Source organism: Balaenoptera musculus, chromosome 4, assembly GCF_009873245.2.
Source record: "Balaenoptera musculus isolate JJ_BM4_2016_0621 chromosome 4, mBalMus1.pri.v3, whole genome shotgun sequence".
NCBI lineage: Eukaryota > Metazoa > Chordata > Mammalia > Artiodactyla > Balaenopteridae > Balaenoptera > Balaenoptera musculus.
In genome coordinates, this window is record NC_045788.1 from 118,122,564 (window position 1) to 118,140,422 (window position 17,859).

Genomic DNA, 17,859 nt, shown 5'->3' on the forward strand with positions numbered 1-17,859 from the left:
TTTCTTTTACATTGAGCATAATTGCCTTTTTAATAATAATTCTTTTTAAAATGTCTAATAAAACGTAAGAACATTTTCCAAACCAAGTGGGAATAACAGAAAAAGTAAAATATAAGGAAAATGTATGAGTCCTAGAGTTCACTCGATTTCACTGTGTTCTTAGCAAGCACTCAAATATCAACAATAATGGCCAGGGCTCAGTTTCACTGACCCTTGCAAGGATAGTATCAAGATTATTACCTGGTATAAATTGAGAAGACCACTTGATCTATCAAAACAATGTCCTACCTAAATTACTTGCAGATTATTCTGGAGCAACCAGCTGGAAAGTGCCCTGAAATAAATATAATTTAGACTCATTTACACTGGAACTTAATGCCAAACCAAGGTAGCATGTTAGCAAAATGCAATCACTTTTCTAAAATATGAGGAAATATATTGAAGCTTGAATATTGTGAAAGGTGCTTTGTGGAGGTATGGCTACATATCCCTCCAAACCATATAAAATAGCAAACCAAATGTCTGATCAAAATATAGGACTTTTGGAAGACATACAGACGGACAATAGGCACATGAAAAGATGCTCAACATTACTAATTATTAGAGAAATGCAAATCAAAACTGCAATGAGGTACCACCTCATACCAGTCAGAATGGCCATCATTAAAGTCTACAAATAAAAAATGGAAAGGATGTGGAGAAAAGGGAACCCTCCTACACTGTTTGTGGGAATGTAAGTTGATGCAGTCACTGTGGAAAACAGTGTGGAGGTTCCTCAGAAAACTAAAAATAGAATTACCATATGATCCAGCAATCCCACTCCTGGGCATATATCTGGACAAAACCATAATTCAAAAAGATACATGCACCCCAACGTTCATTGCAGCACTGTTTACAATAGCCAAGACGTGGAAGCAACCTAAATGTACAGTGACAGATGAATGGTTAAGGAAGATGTGGTACATATATACAATGGAATACTACTCAGCCATAAAAAAGAATGAATAATGTCATTTGCAGCAACATGGATGCAACTAGGGCTTATCATACTAAGTAAAGTAAGTGAGAAAGAGAAAGACAAATACCAATGATATCACTTATATGTGGAGTCTAAAATATGACACAAATGAGCCTATCTATGAAACAGAACCATGGACATAGAGAACAGACTGGTGGTGGCCCAGGGGGAGGGGGTTGGGGGAGGGATGGGGTGGGAGGTTGGGGTTAGCTGATGTAGGCTTTTACATATAGAATGGATAAGCAGCAAGGTCTTACTGTATGGCACAGAGAACTATATTCAATATCTTATGATAAACCACAATGGAAAAGAATATAAAAAAAGAATGTGTACATATATGTGTGTGTGAGTGTGTGTGTGTGTATAAGTGAATCACTTTGCTGTATAGCAGTAATTAACACAACATTGTAAATCAACTATACTTAAATTAAAAAATAAAAGTCAAGCTGGGTCTCAGATTTTGATATGGCACACCTCAAAGCCATGAAGGAATGAAGCACTCTCTTCTAAGGGCTGAAAGAAAGAGTCCCAAGAACACTGTATCCAGCCAAGTTATCACTCAGTCATAAAGCAAAGCAACAGACATTTTCAAAGACCAAAAAGCTCAGAAAATACAGCACCTTTAAGTTCCTTGTAGAAAAATCTACTTGATCATGAACCCAGCCAACCAAGAAATGAATGAAAATTAAGAAACAAAACTAAATAAAATAAACCTCAGGATTAGATAAGCCATGGTAAATATATATATATATTTTGAAGTTCCATCACACTAAGAGACAACCTCTACTCCTTTGGTCTGCATAGTTCCTTTCTCTTTGTACAGAGCTACATAAATTGCTAGTGTAACCCTGACATTACTTCTCAAAATCCTATTCCAAGTTTGAATTCCCTTGTTGTGTCCTTTGTGTTACATTAATAATAGGCCTAACAGAGAAAGGAAAGAAAAGGAAAGGAAAGGAAAGGAAAGGAAAGGAAAGGAAAGGAAAGGAAAGGAAAGGAAAGGAAAGGAAAGGAAAGGAAAGGAAAGGAAAGGAAAGGAAAGGAAAGGAAAGGAAAGGAAAGGAAAGGAAAGGAAAGGAAAGGAAAGGAAAGGAAAAGACAGGGGAAAAAGAAAAAAGAAAAGAAAAGGAAAGATATTTCAGCTACTATCATTGAGAGGTAAAAATTACACACTGGGATTTCTAGGTAAAATAATGATTTGCTTGGAATTCAGAAACAGAAAAACATGAACTCTAGATTATATCTGGTCACTACTAGCTGTGTAACCTCTTTGATTGTCATTTTCTTTTGGAGGGTGATACACTTTATGGAGATTTTGTGTGACTTAAGTAAGTAAAATTTGAATAATGTGTCCTTCTTATAGTAGGCACTCAATGAGCACTAGTTCTCTTGCCTAGAACCAATTAGAAGACACCGGCTGGATGCATGCTATTCATGTCCACTACTTTAGACCATAATGAAAGGAAATATATAATGTCTAGCTGGGAAACCATATAAATTTTAAACAGAAAACAGATTTAGGCAGTTTGATAAAGATCTTATATTTAAAAATGAATAGACTGCTAGTGCACATATTTTAAATTATGCCATTAAAACTTAAAATTCTCTCTTATTTTCTAATTATATTTACATCTGGCATTATAAATTTTCATTATATGTACTGTGAAATTGGGAGTTTTCATTTAAGTATCGACATTTATTTCCTATGTAACATAAAAGTGAACATATTACAGGAGAGGAGGAAAACGTTTCTAGTTTTCTAAAAGAAACATGACAGTCTAAAAAATATATATGATCAGGGCCACCCTGAGAACATGTAAAAGCAGCGAGATTACTGCAGGGTTCATTCTTTAGGAATCCTTTGCTAGTAGTGCTTGGCAGTGACTCAGACAATGCAAGTGAAGAGGGAAGAGGACACGGCTTCATCAAACGATGCAAGAAAAATGAAGACGCTCATATACATCCAGATATGCCACAGTCCCCCACTCTCATACCACCAAAACTGCTAAGGTGAAAGAGTAGAAACTTCCATTTCTTCCTTGGCCATACGTGTGGTTTGTTTTTGTTATTTTGCTTTGTCATATATTTTTTAAGTATCTCTTTATATTCAAATATGTAAAGATAAATTTTAATATGTTGAGCTTCCAAACACAATCATTCTTGACACTAAGCTATAAGGCTTGGAAAAAAAAAAAAAAAAGAAGAAGAACTTTACTTTGTAGCCAATTACTCAGGTATGCCCAGAAACAGAGGGCATGGTCAGCACCCGTCTACATGCACATCATACCTCTGAGAATTATCTTGTTATTGGAAGTGATAATATAAAGATAAAAACCAAATTAAGAGATTATTACTTTCATTTATCCACAATTCCCGGATATTTTAATTTCTGTAACAAAATAAAATTTATGACATAAATTGATTATTATTTAGATGGCTAAGGAGTAATTTTTTAGGATGAAAATAATAAGTTACAGCTGAAACTTTATATTCTTCTTTCCTGTTAGTGTTGTATACCAAATACTCACTTGCTCAACAGGGTAACTCAATAGGAAAGATCTAAGAAATGGTTTATATCCATATAACATAGTATCACAAGTACTAAGTTGTGGAATGGGGTGTAGTAAAAAGTGGATATCTGCTAAATCTATGATGATCGAACACTATCTAACGTTGACATTAGCTACCTGAGTCATTTGAAGTCTTCTCACAGTGAGTAAAATTGTTATCTCTCCAGTAAAGCACGAAAATACTTCTTCAAAAATAAACAGAGAAGTTATGTAGAACATTAAAAAAACAAAACAAAAAACTCTCAGGGAAGCACCAATAAGAAACAATTGAGAACTAATCAGTGACTGAGTACAAGCAGGAAACAAACTGAATGAAGAAATCATGTTATGTCAACCTGAAAAACAAAATAGTCAGTTATTTTACCAGCAAAATGAGTTTATTCAGGAATAGCAGAGGAATTGCAATTTGAAAAATGTAAACTATGGTGAACCATAGGCAAGTCCAAAGAGACAAAGGGAAGGTCAGCTTTTACTAAGGATTAGGAGAAAATTGGGGAGGGTTGTTTGAATACAATTTATTGGAGAAGAACGAGTTCAAAGTTGTGGTGGTTTCTTATTGGCTGCAAGAGGTGGTGAGTGCTTTGTTGCTAGGCTAGGGAAGGATCCTCCTTCCTTTTCTTAAAAACAGGAGATGAAATTCTTATGTGAAAAATGCGCCCCCCGCCCTGACTTGTACCAGAAGAAAAGCAACATCCTTATCACCATAGATAAGAAGTCGAGAGCGAAAGAATTTTATACAAAGAATGCTACACAAACAGACCTTGCTAAAATAATTCTTATCTTCCTTCTTCCTGCTGGTTATGCAGGCTGTAACAAGTGATATATATGTGAGAGATGCCCTTTCAGGGCTTCCTGACTCCATTTTAAATGAGGTTCCCTTTATTTATTTTCACAGTTATTATAATAGAAATTTCCAAATTGTGTAAGAAATATTGGAAAAATGAAAAGCCCCATGAGTGAGTCATATAGATTCAGTGAGCCACTAAGCCACTCTGTGATTCTTTCCTCATCTATAAAGGAAGATACGGATACCTACTCTTTTGCTATGTGACAGTTCTGTGATGTTCAAAGGAGATAATGTGTAAAAGTACTTGATAAATTATGATATTGTTTTCAAATTTTTTCTGCACCTTCACCTCTTTCTCTGTTAAATACAAAGTAGGGCAACGAAATTCTCCAGTCTTTTCCTTCGCTTACCTTCTTCATATTTGATTTTGAAAAATTCTACATTTTGGAAAAATTCTACATTCAGAAGCCAGTGCTTTCTGCTCACCTACTCTGTGGCAAGAATTTTTCTGCTACTTACATGAGGCATTTAGTTTCAGATATCCTATAGGTCTTTAGGGAGGTTGTAGAACTCAACTTTTTATGGCTCTAAGCCTGGGACTATTCCCAAATGTCAACTTCAGTTTGAAAAGCATTTTAGACAGGTGAGCTACAAGCATAATTTGACATTATTTGGCACTGTGGGATAAATTGCAATTAGATCCTATAAGACTCTACCCACTGCTATATGTGCCAGTGAGGGGCACCAGATATTCATATCAGATACACCTAACCTGGAGTAACCATAAGTAAAGGAAATGGAATGAAAAGCTCAAAATTGCTGAGGACATTCTTTAGAGCAGACCCTAAGAGAAGTCCTAAAGCTAGGTACTTACTTATTATAGCCATTTTATGATGCAGGCATTCCATCCCCATATTACTAAAGATGAAACCAAGACTAGGAAAGGTAAAATAATTTACCTAAAGTTTGTAAAGATGGTGAACAGGAAAAGGAGATTTGAACTTTTGTGTAAATGTGTCAAGTAAAAGTATCCAGTTTAAAAAATGTAAATGTATATAACTGAATTTTATAAATTACATAATATTTCCTATTAAAAATGGAGATTTGGAGATAATTCAACAGATAGAAGATTTTTAAAATAAATTATAAAAGTTATACTTAGGAAAAAAAGTAATGAAAATCATATATGACAAAGTTGTGATAGCCAATTAGAGACATTCAATTGAATAAAATGTTATAAAGAAAATTCCTACTGTAAATACTAGAAATTGTGGTGATTACCTGTAAGATCCAGGAAGGAAAAAGTTTTAAATCAAGACATTTTACCTGGGTTCCATAGACTTTGTCACACTTGTAATGGCACTAAAATTTTATACAAAAGTTTGTGTTTAGATATCTTTTGTTCTGAAGAGAGTTTGTAGCTTTAGTCTCAAAATGTTCATCATCCAAATAGGGGCAATACTTACTTTTGCAAAAGGAAAAAAAATAAAACTACTTTTAGCAAAACACTTAGCAGCCCCTCTTTCCTTTTCTAGTCTCCTCTTAAATATTTTAAAGTAGGCAGTCAAGCCATAGAGAAAATGGGATGTTTATGCTTTTTAATGAAACAATTAAGTATGTTACCCATTTAAAATTAAGCCTGGTTTTCTCCCATGGGGTAGAAAGTTTACTTAACAACAGAACCGAGTGGAAACTCATTCATTTAACAATGTAAAAAGTCTGTCTAGATGGTTTCAAATATGAGCCTAATATGAAAATTCAGTAATAATTAAATCTAAGGAGTAAAAAAAATCTGGCTTTTCAGTCTGTCACATAAGGAGCTTGGAAGTTGGCACTCCATTTAATAAAAAGTAAAAATCTGAACAAACTGAAAAATCAACAACTCTTCTTAGATCCTCTAGAGATGTGAGGTCACAGGGCAAACTGCTGTGCCCAAAAGAGAGACAGACGGCAGATCTAGAGACTCACAACTTACCGGAATAGAAACCCACCAGTAGAAACCTCCACAGAAACTAGTACTGGGGCAGAAAAACCTGAACTGTGACTGAATTGCTGGAGGCTCAGTGTGGGCACGTCTGAAAGTTCAAAACTCCAGGGTGGATCAGTCTTGGGGAAGCATCACATTTTGTGAGTTTTACCTTCAGTGGATCTATCTGGTTTTCCCATTTAATATCATAGACAAGTCCCCTCATATTTCAGGCAGGAGGAGGGAAAAAGTAACCATTTTGAAATAAGCCAGAGCATTCTGTTCTTTTCAACAAAGCCTGTTCTCAAGAGAAGGTATTTTACCAGAGCTAAACCTATTGGAGTTTTATCACTGCCTAACCGACCTGGAAGAAAGCCAATAACCAACTACAGACCCTTCTAGACACCCTGTTCCATCTAAAGGATGGGAGATAGAGGATGGAGGGAACTGAGAAGCACTCATGAAGTTCACATCCCAGAGACTCATGCTCACCAAAAGATTGAGACCTACTCATAATAAGTACTATAATACTATAGAATGATTCCCCTCCCTCATGCCTTATCACCATGTCACTAAAGGCCTTTTTACCAGAGCTCCTTTTACTCAGTACATCATGTCCAGCTTTCAACAAAAAATTACAAGGCATACAAAAAGGCAAAAATCACAATCTGAATTTTAAATAATTATGATTAATATGCTAAGGGCTCCAACAGAAAAAGTAGACAACATGCCAGAACAGATGGTTAATGTATTTTTGATTCTAAGATAGAATCAAACATAAATGCTATATATCAAAACCATTATAACAGAAGTGAAGAATGACTTTGAAAGTTCTCATTGGTAGACTAGACACTGCTCAAGAAAGAACCTCTGATCTTGAGAATATGTCAACAGAAATTTTCAAAACTGAAAACAAAAAAGAAAAAGATTTTTTTAAAAAAGGTCTTTTTTGCAAGAACTATGGGACAACTCCAAAAGGTATGACACATGGGTGTAGCAACACCAGAAGGAGAAGAAGGAAGGAGGAAGGGAGGGAGGAAGGGAGGAAGGAAATGAAGGAAGGAAGGAATAGAAGAAAACTTCCTTGATTTGATAAAGAATATCTAAAAAAACTTCTAGCTCACATCATACTTAAAGGTGAGAAACTAAATGCTTTCCCACTAAGATCAGAAATAAGGCAAGAATGTCACATTTCACCACTCCTTTTCAACATTGAACTGGAAGTCCTATGTAATGCAATAAGACAAGAAAAGGAAATCAAAGGTGTACAGATTTGGAAGAAATATCACTGTCTTTGTTTGCAAATGATATTATTGTGTATGTAGAAAATTCAGACAAATCAATAACAAAAAACTTCTGGAACTAAGAAGTGATTATAGCAAGGTTGTAGGATGCAGGTTTAATATACAAAAATCACTCACTTTCCTATATACCATCAATGAGCAAGTGGAATTTGAAATTAAAAACACTACCATTTACATTAACATCCCCCCAAATGAAATACTTAGGTTTAAATCTATCAAAATATGTACAAGATATACATGAGGAAAACTGCAAAACTCTAATGAAATAAATTCAATAAGCACTAAATAAATGGAGAGATATTCATGGTCATGGAAAGGAAGATTCAATATTGCCAAGATGTCATTTTTTCCCAAGTTGACCTTTAGATTCAGCATGATCCCAACCAAAATCTCAGCAAGTTGCTTTGTGGGTATCAACAAACTGATCTAAAATTTATAAAGGGAGGCAGATGACCCAGAATAGCCAACACAATAAAGAAGAAGAATAACAATCAGAGGACTGGCACTACCTAACTTCAAAACCTACTGTAAAGCTCAGATAATCAAGACAGTGCTGTCTTGGTGAAAGAATAGAGATATTGATCAATAGAACAGAACAGAAATTCACATAAATATAGTAAACTTATCTTTGATAAATGAGCAAAGTTAATACAGTAGACCAAAGACAGTCCTTTTCACAAATGGTGCTGGAACAACTAAACATTCAAATGCAAAAAGTGAATCTAGACACAGACCTTACAAACTTTACAAAAGTTGACTCAAAGTGGATCAAAGACCTAAATGTAAAATGTAAAACTGTAAAACTCTGGGTTTCAGGATGACTCTTTAGATACAACACCAAAGACATGAGTCATGAAAGAAATAATTGATAAGCTGGACTTCATTAAAATTAAAAACTTCTGCCCTGCAAAAGACACTGTCAAGAGAATGAGAAGACAAGCCTCAGAATGGAAGAAAATATTTGTAAAAGACATATCCGATAAAGGACTGTTAATCTAAAATATACAAAGAACTCTTAAGCTCAACGAAAAGAAAATGATTTAAAAGTGGGCAAAGGACCTGAAGAGACACCTCGCCAAAGAAGATATACAGATGGCAAAATAAGCATATGAGAGGATGTTCAAAATCATATGCTATTAGGAAATCATAAATTAAAATAACAATGATTAAAAAAAACAATGATATACCACTATTAGAATGGCCAAAATCCAGAACATTGACAACACCAGATGTCCTTCAGTAGGTAAATAAATAAATTGTGGTAGATCCAGACAATGAAATATCATTCAGTGCTAAAAAAAACATGAAAGAACCTTAAACTCACATTATTAATTGAAAGAAGCCAATCTGAAAAGGCTACGTACACTATGATTCCAATGATAAGGCATTCTGGAAAAGGCAAAGCTATGGAGAGAGTAAAAAGTTCAGTCGTTTCCAGGGGTTAGAGGGAAGGAGAGATGAATAGGAAGAGCACAGAGGATTTTTAGGGCAGCGACACTATTCTACAGGATGCTGCAATGAGGGATACATTTGTCAAAACCCGTAAAATATACAACACCAGAAGTAAACCCTAATGTAAACTAGAGACTTGTGGCTGATAATAGTGTGTCATTGTAGGTTAATCAATTGTCACAAATGAACCTCTTTGGTGTGGGGTGTAGATCGGGATAAGGGGTATGCAGTTGTGAGAACAGAAGGTTTTAGGAATTCTCTGTATTTTCTACTCAGTTCTGCTGTGAATCTAAAACTGCTCTAAAAAATAAAGTCTATTTAAAAAAAAAAAAACATGTACAAAGTGACTCTGCTAAGTAAGGTAAAATGTAAGTCTAGGGGCAACATTACGAAGAGGCACTGAAGTGGATCCTGAGCAGCAGGGCTATGCTTGGAACACTGGGGGAAAACGGGGAAGAGACTAAACTTGATGTGCAGCAAACACAGAGGCGATTCTCTTCAAAACGAAAGAATCTGACAAGACCGTCAGACTCTGTAAATAACTGTAATAGTTGTAAACCAAAAGATGTTTTTTCATAGTCTTGGTGTAGAAAAAACAGATCAATCAATCTTTTACACTACGATCATGAAATCCCAGCAAATTCATAAATGGTGGAATGACTATAAGGGAAATCAATGAAACTATGACCATACATAGACCTAAATGTGTATGAACAGCCCTGTTATTGTACTTTGATTCATCCTCTATAATTGTTTCTCAGTTGTTTCTCTGTTCCTCTGACATCTATGGCTTTGATGTCCTGTCTATTCTTAATGAAAGTTTGCATAAGATTTCACAGTAGAAAGCTATCTTGAAAATAAGGAAGGGGTTTGTCATCAAATAATCCCTTGTAAAAATATTGTTTAACCTTATCATATATTTGTAAAAAATGACTTGTTTTTTCAAATAATTTCCAATATTGTAACAGCAGAAAGCTAAGTTTTCAAATATCAAAGTAGTCTCACTATGTTACTCTCTCAGTAAGAAGAGAAGATGACAACATTTATAAGGTGATATACACCTTTATTGTCTATAATGAGAACTCTGAAGATATGTAAAAATTAAACTGGCAATAAAAGGCAGAAATTTAGTTTAAGTCAAGAAAAGGGGAAACTGTAAGTAGGCTTTGTAAAGTTGTAATGAGCCATATATAAATATAACTGAAAATAATCTTTAGAAAGACTCAGGATAAATTTCATAGCCATAAGTATACCAGTGCATTTTAAAAATCACAACTATATTGATGTCCCATTGAACTAATTCCATTTTCTTATTCTCGCTTCAAAGTTTGCTACAACTTTTGCATTTTCTTCCTATTAATGACTTTGCCATCTCCTTTTCTGGGTTGTCCACTTTCATTTATCTTTTTCTATGTTATTCCTCCCACAAAACATGACTCAAAATTTAACAGCTCAATGAATAATTTTCTTCTCATTGTCTTCTGACATTAACCACTCTTTTACTTTGCATTTCACTCTGCAATTTACTCTTTTTACAGATGTTTGTCAATAAGTTGCTCTGTGTGTGTGCATACATTCACAAGCATGTTTTTACATCATTGTCACCAGATAACTTATCAGAGGACTGTTTCTACCCTATCACTCACACCACCTATAACAGGGCTACAATACAAAGGAAAAACTCAACAAATGTTGCTGAACCATTGACTGTTGTAACATTATTTTAATTACTAGGAAAAAAAATAATTAGCACTTGTAGATCACATTAAGTCTTAACAAAAGCTTTCAGATACACCAGCTCATATGTCTATTATTTTATAATATATAGTTTGCTCTAGTTTATCCACTGACAAAGTGTATAATAACAATGATTTGTACTCACCTTTGAAGCGTGTGGGGTTTTTTGCATTTATGTATGAAGATATCCTGAGAATTTATAACATTTCAAACTGAGAATTCATCATTTGGAAGGTTGCTCAACAACCCCATTGTTCTCTGCTTTAAATGTATCTACTATGTATACTATCTACGCCCATTCTATTTTCTAGTTCAAGTCAGTCTTTTCTTCCATCCTTGGGTGACTATAATGAAACATTTCAGTGTTTAAAAGCCTAAACTGGAGGTGTATTGTAAATCTTCGCATCCCTTCTCTTTTACTTCTACTAGGCTTCAGATAGTAAGCAAGCAGAAGAGTCAAGAGAGAAGGTAAGAAAATCAACACATTTGCCTAGATCTCAAAAGTGGTTATCAAAATACAAGATGGATGGTAGACTTACCTAATGGCAAGGGCTGACATTTGATGAAGAAACATGAACAGATTGGGTACAGTTGGAGAAAATATTTTCTAAAATTAGCCTAAAGGTATTCTATGATTACTAATAAGTGTCACAGAATCCGGGTCTAAAAGTAATATAATGGAAACTCTTTTTAATGGCGTCCTGTTCAATGGGATAGAAAATTCATACAAAGCACTTATTTGACCCAAATTAAGAACAACTATAATTTTTTAGACTTTTCTTTAAAAAAAATTACCAAGGGAGATAAAAGGAGTAACGTTTACATACAGTTTAACATATTACCTTAATAAATGTTTTGTTGATGCACAAAGGTAGATTCAGAGGCTACTTTATAATGTTGATTTAGAGTTGAACTTATCATAAGAAAGTAAATGAGATGTTGTGTCATACTATATCTTTTAATCCCACTCCCCCTCAGCTGGTAAAGACTGGGTTTGGAAGAGGAAGGGAGAGCTGAGGGGAAAGTTGGGTCTCAGAAGAAGAAAGGCTGAAGTTTTTGAAAGAATAGTAATGTCTAATATTCACATATTTCTTAAAATTATATTTTGTTATTAGTTTGAATAGTTAATACATTCACATGTTTCAAAATTCAAAAGATATTGCTATCTTTTTTTTGCTTTTTTATACAAATAATAGAACACTATATTTACATTGAACATGATTATTATTTAATAGCAAATATTGGAGTTCATATATCAGTATAACAAAATTTTTCTTATTCTTTTAAATGGCTTTTTGAATATGTGTAATATATTGACTCCATCCTCTAAGAATGGACTTCTCATTGTTTTAAGTCTTTTGACCCTTGCAAAAAAAGTTATTCACTGAATAGCTGAGTACATATATAATTTTGTCTATAGGCAAATTTAAGTATAGCATAAAGTCCTAGAAGTGGAATTGCTGGGTCAAAATTACATATTTTTAACTTTGGCAGATATTGACAAGTTATCCTTCTAAGAAATTATACGAATTTAAACCTTCACAAATAATACACGAAAGTGCTTTTTTACACATCTTTATCAGCATAATGGATAATTAAGACTAAGGGTCTTTTTGCCAAACTTCTAGATGCAAGTAGTACAATAGAATAGTTCTAATTTTTAATTATCATATAAGTGTTACTGAGAAATTTTTCATGCTTTCTAAATCATTTGCAGTTTCTTTTCTGCTCATATTTTTTGCTTATATTTTTTCTTGGTTGTTGGAATTTTCCTTGATTTGCAAGAGTATATCAATGAGTTCAAAATTGTTTTTTCAATTTGTAATTTGCCTTTTGATTTTCCTTTAGGTGGTTATTGCTAAGTAGAACTTTTTATAGGAACTGAAATTTATTTGTTTATTTATTTATTTATTTGAGAACCATCCACATTCTGACATTTTTAAGGATCGTTTTTTTCCCATTTTTTCTTAGAATTTTTATTAGTTCCCTTAACAAATTTAAATATTTAACGTTTTGGAGTTTATTTGGTACAAGATATAAGGGCTAGCACCAACTTAATTTTTTTCAAGATTGTTACTTTTACCCAACACCAATTTTTGATAATCTCATCTTTACTAATTAGAAGTGATAGCTGGTTATATATTAAATTCCCAAATGTCTGTAGGCTTATTTTTAAACTTTACATTCCTTTTCATTGGTATATATCTATTTCAACATCATTACTTCAATTTAAATTATTGTAGCTTTTATATTAAGTTAAAAGTGTATGACAGGAGTGTTCATACTGCATTGGTCTTCTTTCTCTAAATTTTCCAATTTCTTTTTCTCTTCTGTTTTGCCATATAAACTTTACAATTAAATTTTTGAATTTCTAATATTTTTATTGGGATTTCTTTAGATTTATAGATTAATTTAGGGGCACTTACTCCTTTTTATGATGCTGAGGCTTCCTTTACAAGAACATGGTCCATAATTTCATTGATCAAGACACATTTTACATCCCAGAGTTTTCCTTATATACATCTTAGAAATTTCTTGTTATTCCTAGGTATTTTATTTTATTTAGTGGTTAATTTTAGTATGAAATTTTCTTCTGTTATAGATTCTAACTAGTATATTGTTTCTATAAATGATTACTATTGATCTCTCTGTATTAATTTTATATCAGATACATTTCTGAATTCTTTCACTCTATGCTTGTTCAGTTGTTTCTTCAAAATCCTCCAACTATAAAATATAAAGTCAAAAAAATAATATAATTTTACATTCCTCTCAAAAATGTTATATTTATATTATTTTCATGGCTTCTATCTGAATTGACTATTACTGCTGAGGTATGGATGCCTTTTCAAAGGAAAAACAAAATTTTAAAGAAACCCAAGTAAACAAACAAAAAAACACAAAGTCATTAAAAATATAATTGATAAATTTCAATCCCTAAAAAAAAGTTCAGAATAGCAAAATCAACCATAAAGAAAGTCACAAGACAAATTTAAACATAAGAAAAAAATTTTGAACTAATTATCATGTTCTTATAAATCAAGAAAAATGCTTAAAAGTTATAAGGATATAGTTCACAGAAAAGAAAATTATTCTAAACATGAAGAAATGCTCAATATCACTTTTCACATGACAATTACAAATTAAAACTACCTATGATTTTTAACCTAACATTTGGCAAAGTTCAAAAGTTTTAATAAGGATGTAGAAAAACAAGTGTTTTCACATATTGCTAATAAAGTAATAGCCATAACATTGATTTTTCTTCTCTCATATGTATGGAAGTAATTCCAGATTTTAGGTTGAGATAGATAATATTTTACCACTTTATAATATTCATCTATTACATTTTATTAAGAGTTTCCATCTAAAATGGATATTCAATTGTATCAAACACCTTGTCAGCACACTTGCTGATTATCTGCTATTCATTACTCCATTACCATTACAGTAATGAAGATATCATATATCAAAGACTACAGAATAGAGCTAAAGCAGTGCTCTGAAGAAAAGTTCTAACAGTAAATAATTACATTAATAAATTAGGTAGTAGAACAATTGAAGATAGTGCATAGACTATCCCTTATGTTCAGGCTTGATACTGAATAAAAAATATAAAGAATACCATTATCTTCAATAACCTCAAAGGACATTTTTCCCACAGTTGATATTATGCACCTGTTACTTAGAGTCTCTAAACTAAATTAGTAATTTTTTTATACTCCAAAACTGCCTGGAATTCCTTCCTTTGAGTTTATAAGTTCTTTAGAGTAGATTCCCGATAAATATGATAGAAATAGTATATTAACATGAAATCATTATAATACATCATCTACTGATTCAAGGTTCAAAACTTATCAAGTTGATTTCCTACTTGCTCAGACCCATGAAATTGGAAAACTCATTTTCCTCTGGCTCATCTCAATGAAGTGGCCCTTTGACTTTCCAGACTTAGACCATTTGCCAGCCCCACACTATTCATATAACTGCGTTTTTAGCACAGCCATCTGCCACTACAATCACTCCTGTTCTTTTGCAGCCCAAAGTCCAGGTAGCAAAACCCTTTTGACACAGAAGTTTCTAAGTAAAAAGTAGCTGGTGAAGAGGGTATAGCTTCTCTGGATACATTGATGTTGACATAACATAACCTTATAATATAATATATCCATGTGAAGTGTAATAATCTGGGTTTTACTGTCCCTAAAGGTTTAGCACTCTTATATTCAGATATTTATTATCTTTGTTGGTTTTGGGTTTTTCATTTATTTGTTTTCACCACATAGAATTCCCTCATGCCTCTGGTGTGGAAGGGAAAGTATGAGAATATCAGTCAGCACTTTCTGTTATATAATAATCACCCTGATGATTTATAGCACAGCTTACTAAAGAAGAGAAAAAGCATTCATAGTAGCAGGTTATGAGTAATAAAGACCTAAATTTAGAGTAGACCTAATATTATTGTCTTGCTATGAATGATACTGTTTATGTGCAACATAATTGATCAAAGCTACACCTATTCCTGAATAATTCCTAATTGATGTTCCAAATGATTGAATAGTTGGCTCACTCTCTATTAACAAGATGCTATCGAGCAACCTGTTTTTAGATAAATCTTTTCATCTGTTTAGTTTATGAATGATGCAACAAGTTCAAATGGTAGAAATAGTATATTAACATAAAAATCATTATAATATATCATCTACTGATTTGTTAAGAAGTCTAAGACTCCTCAAACTGAAAGAAAGTAATTTCTTGTGGTTTACCTTGCTTTTAGGTCTGCTTTTGTCTGGATTTAAGCCATCCATCACCATGTCTGGTTTAAAAGTGGAGGCTTTTAAAGGATCTAATGATAAATGACTAATATTGATATTTAGAATAAAACTAGGAATGTAACTTCATTTACCTAGTTCATTTTATATTTGCACAGTGTATGTCATTCAAGTAAAACCTAATTATAACTTCTGTTCTAATTTCCAAAGCCTTTTCTAGCATGAGATATAACCTGTTGGTTTATCCAAACCAGGTGATCAAACACATTGAATAGACCAGAATTCCCTTCAGGTGCAGTGCACCCTGTTTTCATACTGATTTCAAAGGTCTGTTGTAGATCCTTAACTTGAGAGAGTGGCCAAGATAGCAGAGTAGAATAAACAAACTCACTTGCCCTCATGAGCACACCAAATCACAACAACCTACAGAACAACCATTGTTGAAAAAGACTGAAACCTACCAGCTAAAGGCATAAAGACAGAACCACAATGAGACTGGTAGGAGGGATGGACTCACGATATTATCAAATACCATGACCCCCCTGGTAGGTGAACCACAAACTGGAGAATAACTATATTACAGAAGTTCTCTCACATGAGTGAGAGTTCTGACCCCACATCAGGACCCCCAGCCGGGAGGGTCTGGCACCAGGAAGAGGAGCCTCCAGAGCAATTGGCTTTGAAGACCAATAGGGCTTGATTTCAGGAGTTCCACAGGATTGGGGAAAATAGAGACTTCACTCTTAAAAGGCACACACAAAATCTCATGTGCACGAGAACCAAGGGCAAAGTGGTAATTCGATAGAAGCCTGGGCCAGACCTACCTGGTGGTCTTAGAGGGCCTCCCAGGGAGGCAGAAGGTGACTGTAGCCCACCCTGGGGACATAGATACTGGTGGTGGATATATCCAGGAACATTCATCTGCATGAGCTCTCCTGGAGGCTGATATTTTGGTGCCAAGACCTGGCTCCACCTAACAGCCTGTAGGCTTCAGTGCTGGGATGCCTCAGCCCTAACAACAAACTGGGTGGGGACACAGCCCCACCCATCAGCAGACAGGCTGCCTAAAGTTTTCCTGAGCCCACAGCCACCTCTAGACACACCCTTAGACTCAGCCTTGCCCACCACAGGATCAAGACCTAGCTCCACCCATGAGGGGGCAGGCACTGGCCCCTCCCACCAGGAAGCCTGCACAAACCTCTAGACCAGCCTCACCCATTAGGGGACAGGCACCAGAAGCAAGAAAACCACAGTCCTGCAACCTGCAGACAGAGTCCGCAAACACAAGCCAGACACTAACCTGAAGCCAACTGGCCACTGGACGTTGGGACACAAGAGGGAAATGCAGTGCTAGGATGCATAGGACGTCTCCTACAGAGGGCCACTTCTCCAAGGCTGAGAAGCATAACCAACCTGCCACATACATAAAAATACAAATAGCAATTTAGACAAAATGAGGTGACAGAGGAATATGTTTCAGACAAAGGAACAAGATAAACCCCCAGAAGAATAAAGTGACATGGTGATAGACAATTTACCCAAGAAAGAGTTCAGAGTAATGATCGTAAAGATGATCAAAGAACTCGGGAGGAGAATGAATGCACAGAGGGAGAAATCAGAAGTTTTTAACAAAGAATTAGAAAATATAATAATAACAACCAAACGGAATTAAAGACTACAATAACTGAAATGAAAAATACACTAGAAGGAAGCAATACTAGACTAAATGAGGCAGAAGAATGGATCAGAGAGGTGGAAGACAGAGTAGTGAAAATCATTGCTACTGAACAGAAAAACAGAATGAAAAGAAATGAAGACAGAGAAGGAAAAGAAATAAAAGGAATCGAAATTGGAAAAGTAAAACTGTCACTGTCCTCAGATGACATGATACTATACATAGAAAATCTTAAAGACACTACCAGGAAACTACTAGAGCTCATCAATAAATTTGGTAAAGTTGCAGGCTACAAAATTAATACACAGAAATTTGTTGCACTTCTATACACTAACAGTGAAAGATCAGAAGGAGAAATTAAAGAAACAATCCCATTTACCATCACAACAAAAAGAATAAAATACCTAGGAATAAACCTACCTAAGGAGACAAAAGACCTGTACTCCAAAAACTATAAGACACTGATGAAAGAAATTGAAGATGACACAAACAGATGGAAAGATATACCATGTTCTTGGATTGGAAGAATCAATATTGTCAAAATGACTATACTACCCAAGGCAATCTACTAATTCAATGCA